Source organism: Myotis daubentonii, chromosome X (assembly GCF_963259705.1).
Source record: "Myotis daubentonii chromosome X, mMyoDau2.1, whole genome shotgun sequence".
Classification (NCBI taxonomy): Eukaryota; Metazoa; Chordata; class Mammalia; order Chiroptera; family Vespertilionidae; genus Myotis; species Myotis daubentonii.
In genome coordinates this window covers 113,755,102-113,763,347 of record NC_081861.1, presented here as the reverse complement: position 1 = coordinate 113,763,347, position 8,246 = coordinate 113,755,102, and the positions used below count along the sequence as shown (strand labels likewise).

Sequence of the window (8,246 nt, the reverse complement as noted above, 5' to 3'; positions counted from 1 at the left end):
AGGCATATGAAAAAAAAATGCACAAAGTCACTTAGCATCAGAGAGATGCAAATCAAAATGACAATGTGGTACCATTTCACACCTGTCAGAATGGCTATCATCAACAAATCAAACAACTGCTGGCAAGGATGTGAAGAATAGGGAACCTGCATGCACTGCTGGTGGGAATGCAGACTGGTGCAGCCACTGTGGAGCAGTATGGAGTTTCTTCAAAAAACTGAAAATGGAATTCCCTTTGACCCAGTGATCCCACTTCTATAGGAATATATCCCAAGAAACCAGAAACACCAATCAGAAAGGATATATGCACCCCTATGTTCATAGCAGCACAATTTATAATAGCTAAGATTTGGAAACAGCCTAAGTGCCCACCAGCAGATGAGTGGATTAAAAACATATGGGAGTGGAGAAGGGGGCCGCCACCTCCGTCTCCAACCCGCGGGGGCAGCCGTCCTGGGTTGGCTGCAGAAGCTGCAGCTCAACTCCCATGGCGGCCAGGGCTGGAGTGTGGAGAAACCCCGCACCTCGCGGCCTTAATTCTGGCCCTGGGCGGCAGCAAGGGCATCCCTTTGAAGAACATTAAGCATCTGGCGGGGGTCCTGCCTGCAGCTCTGGACTCGGGAGTCTTCCAAAGTATGTGGGTTTCAACGGACCATGATGAAATTGAGAATGTGGCCAAACAATTTGGTGCACAAGCTCATCGAAGAAGTTCTGAAGTTTCAAAAGTCAGCTCTACCTCATTAGATGCCATCGTAGAAATTCTTAGTTATCACAATGAGGTTGACATGGTAGGTAATATTCAAGCTACTTCTCCATGTTTACATCCTACTGACCTTCAGAAAGTTTCAGAAATGATTCGAAAAGAAAGATATGATTATGTTTTCTCTGTTGTGAGGTGCCATCAATTTCGATGAAGTGAAATTCAGAAAGGAGTTCATGAAGTGACGGAACCTCTGAATTTGAATCCAGCTAAACGACCTCGTCGACAAGATTGGGAAGGAGAGTTATATGAAAATGGCTCATTTTATTTTGCTAAGAGACATTTAATAGAGATGGGTTACTTACAGGGTGGAAAAATTGCCTACTATGAAATGTGCCCTGAGCACAGTGTGGACATAGATGTGGATATTGATTGGCCTATTGCAGAACGAGTATTAAGATATGGCTATTTTGGCAAAGAGAAGTTTAAGGAGATAAAACTTTTGGTTTGCAGTATTGATGGATGTCTTACCAATGGCCACATTTATGTATCAGGAGACCAAAAAGAAATATCTTATGATGCAAAAGATGCTATTGGCATAAGTTTATTAAAGAAAAGTGGTATTGAGGTGAGATTAATCTCAGAAAGGGCCTGTTCAAAGCAGACACTCTTCCTTAAAACTGGATTGCAAAATGGAAGTCAATGTATAGGACAAGCTAGCATTTGTAGATGAATGGAGAAAAGAAATGGGCCTGTGCTGGAAAGAAGTGGCATATCTTGGAAATGAAGTGTCTGGTGAGGAATGCCTGAAGAAAGTGGGCCTAAGTGCTGTTCCTGCTGATGCCTGTTCCACGGCCCAGAAGGCTGTCGGGTATATTTGCAAGTGTAATGGTGGCCGTGGTGCTCTCCGAGAGTTTGCAGAGCACATTTTCCCACTAATGGAAAAGGTTGTTAATTCCTGCCAAAAATAAAAGTTAGTATAATGTGGGGGGGAAGTATACAGCCTTCTTCAGCTATTTTACTTTTATTTTTGATTAAGTACAATTCCATGTTTTAATGTTATAGACAATGTGACTTGATTTGTGATATATCTTCATATCTTTTAAAGCAAAGTCTTCTCACGTTGTCTTTCCAAAACCTTCTGTGAAATAATTGTGCTGTACTTTTCATTTTATGCAAGATAATTATTTAGAGATTGATTTACAGTCTTCCTCACATTTTTAGTAAATGCAAGTAAGAACATGATCAAAATTGACTTTGTATTGTACCCTGTAAAACTGTGTGTTTGTGTGCTTTTGATGATGCTGATATTTTATTTATTTTGGGGCAGTGTATCTGGTAAGACATGCTCTTCTATTAATTAAAAAATACATTTCACAGAAAAAAAACATATGGTACATTTATATAATGGAATATTTTGCTGCTGTAAAAAAGAAAGAACTCTTACCATTTGCAACAGCATGGATAGACCTGGAAAGTATTATGCTAAGCAAAATAAGCCAGTAGGAGAAAGGTTAGTATTACATAACCTCACTAATTTGTCAAATATAATGAACAACATAAACTGATGAACAAAAATAGATCCAGAGACATAGAAGCATCAAACAGATCGCCAAACCTCAGAGGGAAAGTGGGGGAAGGTTTGTGGCAGGGTAAGAGATCAACCAAAGGACTTGTGTGTATGCATATAAGCATAACCCATGGACACAGACAATAGAGGGGTGAAGGCCTGTGCTGGGGGCCAGAGGCAGGCTGGGAGAGGTCAATGGGGAAAAAAAGAGGACATATATAATACTTTCAACAATAAAGAATTTTTTTAAAAAAATCTATTAAAATCCAGAGTTTGATATACATATACTTTTGAGAAGAAGGGGAGGGGGAGGAAAAGAGCAAAAGGGGGAGGAGGGAAAAGAAACAAATTAGCAAATTAAGTAAAAATTGAACAACCTAAAGAACATTTACTATAAACCCCTTTTTTCTTGTAGAGAGGCCGAGAATGTAATGTTTCTCGTGATATAACGGATGGGAAAAGAGACCTAGGCATATTTAAAATCAAAAGAGGGAGGCCTGGCCTGTGCTATTCAGTGGTTGAGTATTGTCCCATGAACCAAAAGGTCGCTGAGTTCCATTTTTGCTTAGGGCACATGCCCAGGTTGCAGGCTAGATCTCCAGTAGGGGGCATACAGAAGGCAACCGATCCATCTTACTCTCACATCCATGATTCTATCTCTCCCTTCCCCTCTCTCTAAAATCAATAAAAATGTATTAAAAATAAAATAATCAGAAGAGGGAGGTGAGAAACTGTAGTGAATATCAGGAAGCCCAGGTTCAAGAAGGCTCTGGGTGGATGATGGCCCTCAGGCATGAGCCAACCCCACTGCTATGATGCCCAAGAGAAAGGTCAGCTCTGCCAAGGAGGCAGCGAAGGAGGAGGCAAAGGAGATTCTGGAGGTTGTCAACTAAACCTGCTCCTGCAAAAGTGCAAATGAAGCCCCAAAAGGCAGCAGGAAAGGATAGATGTTCAGAAAAAATGTGCAAATGAAAGGGAAAGGGTAGCAAGTGGAAAAAAAGGCCAAAGAGGGCAACCAGGAACCTAAAGATCTACCTGCAGAAAATGGAGAAACTAAAAACGAGGAGTCCAGCCCAGATGAAGCAGGAGAAAAAGAAGCCAAATCTGATTAATATCATATACTGTATCTTATCAATGGCCCTTATCTCCCTTTTTGTACAATCCAGAGGAATATTTTTATTGACTATTAATTAATACAAGTTTTTTAGTAGCTCTAGAAACATTTTTGAGAAGGGAATTTCACTTCATACCCTTTTTTAAAAGTGTAAATGCTTTTTTAAAGAGGTTCATTTGTTGGTTTTTGTTGTTTTTGGTACAACCAGAAAATAGTGGGATAGTGAATATGGTAGGTGTTGATTGTCTTGGATGTCAGTTTAACATTCCACAGATGAGGTAGTTTTTATATCCTACCAGAGGCCCAGTGCACAAAATTTGTTCACTGGGAGGGGCATGTCCTCCTCAGCCCAGCCTGCATCCTCTCGCAGTCTGTGAGCCCTCGCTTCTTACTGCCCATCTGCTTGCTGCTCCTTAGTGCTGCCACAGAAGCAGGAGAGGCTCCTGCCACCACCTCTGTGCTCACCAGGTATGGGACCGGCTTCTGGCTGAGCAGTGCTCCCCCTGTGGGAGTGCACTGAGCATCAGGGGGCAGCTCCTGCATTGAGCATCTGCCCGTTGGTGGTCAGTGTGCATCACAGCAACCGGTTGTTCTGCAGATTGTTGCATCATTCAGTCGATTTGCATATTAGGGTTTATTATATAGGATAATACAAAAGCATACTAAATAGCAATTTGGAGTCAGTCGTGCATTTAATGTCTTGAACAGTTTAAAATATTTCAGTTCCCATTTTTTTTCTGTTTCCTAAATAAAACTTCTTGATTTTGGCTCTCCCTGTCAGAATTTTGTGCAGCTGTAACATCTTTGTTGTGCTAGTCCAGTTTTTCTAGTAACCTTGTCAATATGCTATGAAAGATTGATTATGTAGTATATTTGATATTAAATTGTGAATTAGTGGGACTTTGATGTAACAGCATGTCAACATTTGACGATATTGGTACTTGATACTTCATTAAGGAAAATTAGCCTCCAAATTTTCAGCTGGAAATTCGCCAGAATAACTGTTTAGAAAAGAATCGCAACTACCTGGCTTTACATTTTTGGGTATGTGTGTTAAGAAATGTGCACAAATTGAAATGTCTGCTTATTTATCCTCAAAACAACCAATAAAATCTCAATTGTGAAATAAAATAAAGTCAGAAGATAGAAAAAATTTATAAGTCCTTACCAACTATAGCTTATTAAATTATTAAATATTGACACTTGCTGAAACTTGCTACATAATGGATAAGCAGAGCTTCTGAGAGTATAACACATCCACATGTTCTGTCCTTTTCTGAAGCTCACTGTAGATATGCATTTTCAGAACTCTCTTCTAAGCACTTTTCAACACAGGAAATCTTGCTATAAAGCACTTTATTAAATATAAATTTACCTTTCTTAGAGTCTAAGCCTATGTCCCACATTCTTAAGAATATATAGTGAACTCTCACTATAATAGACAAAGCCCATAAGTAGTAGTACTTGTCCTCATTTTCCCATATCTGATTTAGGTCAGAGTCAATATTTGTTCAATGAGTGCTGTTATCCCTTAATAGGTAATTTTACTATTGCTCCCACCAAGATCATAAAGGAAATGTCATTTTGAAGGAAATATTACTGCATATTCAAAATAACTGATTATAAAATCCTATATGGAGCAATGTCATTGTTTGGTTCCTGTTTAAAAAGGAACATTTATTGCTTACAACTGAGTATCCTATCTAATAAAGAGGGAATATGCAAATTGACCATCACTCCATCACAAATATGGCGGTGCCCATAGCCACAAGATGGCATTGCCCAGTCCCCTCAGCCCCACTGGAGTCCCCCAGTCCTTCCAGCCCTGCTGGGGGAGGGGGTGGCAGATGTGTGGTGCGTCCAGACTCACCCTAAGCCCCCCAGGAGCCCAGGGCCAGCCCAAGGCATAGGCAAGCCTTGGATGTTGACTGCACAGCCACCCAGGGCCGCCCGAGGCTCAGGTAACCAGGGCCGGCCAAGGCTTGTGCTGCCGGCAGTCACAGCAGCAGAGATGTGATGGGAGCATCGCCTTCCCCTGATCTCTGGGTTGCCTCCCACCCTGAGGGCTCCCGGACTGTGAGAGGGGGCAGGCTAGGCTGAGGGACACCCCTCCAGTGTATGAATTTTCATGCACTGGGCCTCTAGTGATATAAGTAAGAATTAACCATGAATAGATTGCACATTCTACTCATGAATAGAAAATTTTAGCATTGCAAATGTTAGTTTATTAACGTTTGAATGCACAAAGCTTGCAATAATATAAAAGTGTTTAGTTCTAAACAAAGGGTGGATGCACCATTCAAAGAGAAGGAAAGATAGAAAGAAAGGTTATACAGTGAGGTTTTATTAAAATATTAAAAATAAAATTCCAATCTTGATAATCACATTTCTCCACAGTAGAAATAAAATAACAAGTGATGAGGACAAATACAGTTTTGTGAATAGTTGAAAAACTTCTGCATTGAGACTTTATAAAATAAAAATTTATCAATAGTGTGTCAGTTTTTTTAAACTGATTTTAATATGACGTGTCTATCTGCATATTCTTCTCTCTCTCTCTCTCTCTCTCTCTCTCTCTCTCTCCCTCTCTCTTTCCTTCTCTTCCCCCTACCAATGAATTTGAAAACAAAGGTCTCAGGGTAAATGAGCATATCATTCAATTTGATATTGGTCATGCTTTCAGATTAAACTCTAACCTAAAACTATGATATCAGCCCTAGCCAGTATGGCTCAGTGGATAGAGCATCAGATTGCAGACCAAAGGATCCCGGATTCAATTTTGGTTAAGGGCATGTACTTGGTTGCAGTCTCCTCCCAGCCTGGGCTCTGGTCAGGACTCATGCAGGAGGCAACCAATCGATGTGTTTCTCTCACATCAATGTTTCTCTCTGTTTTTCCCTCTCTCTTCCACTCTCTCTTTCCACCCAATGGAAAAATATCTTTGGGTGAGGATTAAAAAAATTAAATTTAAAAAATATGTCAACTTATGAAAATGTATTTAGTTAAATATCACTAGAAAAATTCAAGTAAGGTGTTGTGTTTTTTTTTTACAGAAAGCCAATAAAAAAACATGTTTTAATTTAAGTACAAAAGTTTGTTTGGGACTTATAGTTTATACAAAATAAAACCTATTTGAAATGACACCTATTCCAGCCATTCAAAAGACATCATGTCAAAATGGAAATATACATTACTGTAACTGGAATGTGAAGTAGTCTTTTTTGTTTCTCATCATGGCTGCATATGGACAGAGAAATTGGTGAGGGGGAGGAGCTATTTTAAGGGAAAATAGAGTATGCTACATGTCACCTGTACATCACACTGCCTGAATGTGACATTTTCCATTTAGGCGCTGGTTCTCAACCTGTGGGTCGCGACCCCTTTGGCAGTCTAATGACCCTTTCACAGGCGTTGCCTAGACATCCTGCATATCAGATATTTACATTATGATTCATAACAGTAGCAACATTACAGTTATGAAGTAGCAATGAAAATAATTTTATGGTTGGGTCACAACATGAGGAACTGTATTTAAAGGACCAGAAGGTTGAGAACCACTGCTAGGAATACTGCATACATACACTCCATAGTAACACTGTGCCTGTTGTAACATGTTGGTGCTTTATGCTTAGGTATAGATGTTGAAGAACCAAAAAAGTATCTATACAAAACTTGGAAAGAGTGAGAGAGATAGGTTTATTTATGAAGCAACATCTGGATAAAAGCAATTATGGAAAATTCTATAGGTTTTTAAATTTTAATTTAAAAACTACGGACTGTGAATGATAGGGAATTCTCTCTGTTTTCTATGCATTATTGTCAAAAGTTGAGGCTAATGTACACAAGTCAGTTTGAATCAAGAATAGAATACAGTCAATCAATTACTCACATATTGTTTGAAAACTAACCATTGGTTTGACAAGTTTAGCTCATGCTTGATATTTCAACATTTGTATAAGTAGGAACAACCAAAGAATAACTTAAAAGTGTTGTTGCCTTCTGATGTAAATTTATTTTGACTGCATTCTCTTCGATTTTAATAGCCTGCAGCTGTGTGAATATAAGGGTTGCCTTCTCCTTTCCCAAAAAACAAACTCTACATAGAAGATAATTTCCTTTAGTCTCACTTAGAACCAACAAGAATATAAAATCATAGCATTTAGCCCCAACTTCTATCCACTCTCTGAGTTCTACAGGAACAATAAATTTACCAGAAGAAGGGTCTGAAAAAATCATGTGATTCTTCAAAGGCAGATTACTGAGGTTACTGTGGCAACCATTTTTTAAAGCACTGCAATACAATTTAACCTGAAAGAAGATACTTGAACTGCTAAAGCCGATTGATTGCTTTAGAGCTGTTACACTTTAGCTACTCATTCTGGGCTATTTCTTATGATTGTGAAGTCACATCTAAAAAAAGTGACAACCGTAGATATACATTAAGTCTAAGCATCTGGCATCTAAGTTGTATATGTGTTGTCTGGACAAAAGATTGGAAAATGAAAACTGATTTTTGAAACTGATTTAAACTTTGATATAAAATTATATTAACTAATTCTTTTTTGCTCATTCTCTCTAGCATCTTTTAGCTGTTGTCAGGTTGGGGGAAATAATTTATTTAAGAATTAAGTTCCAAGATAATAAAGTAATTAGTAGGCTGGCCAAGAATGACCTGTGAGCAAGATGATTTTTTTTTCCCTTCTGCATGGCGAAGTAAACAATTTAATCTCTCTGTTCTTTATTTCCCAACTTGCCAATGGGAGTAGTTCAGGGAACAAGTGTATAAATATAACATACTTTAATAATTTAGGTTGTATATGATAAAGTAGGAGAAATTATCCTACATATACATCTGAAATCTC

At 38.8% G+C, this 8,246-nt stretch overlaps 2 pseudogenes; both read left to right on the top strand.

Moving 5' to 3' along the window:
* Positions 1-397: 397 nt before the first annotated feature.
* LOC132223648 (N-acylneuraminate cytidylyltransferase-like) lies at positions 398-2,088 on the top strand (annotated as a pseudogene).
* Positions 2,089-3,085: 997 nt separating this feature from the next.
* On the top strand, positions 3,086-3,382 carry LOC132225047 (non-histone chromosomal protein HMG-14-like; annotated as a pseudogene).
* The last annotated feature ends 4,864 nt before the right edge of the window (positions 3,383-8,246 follow it).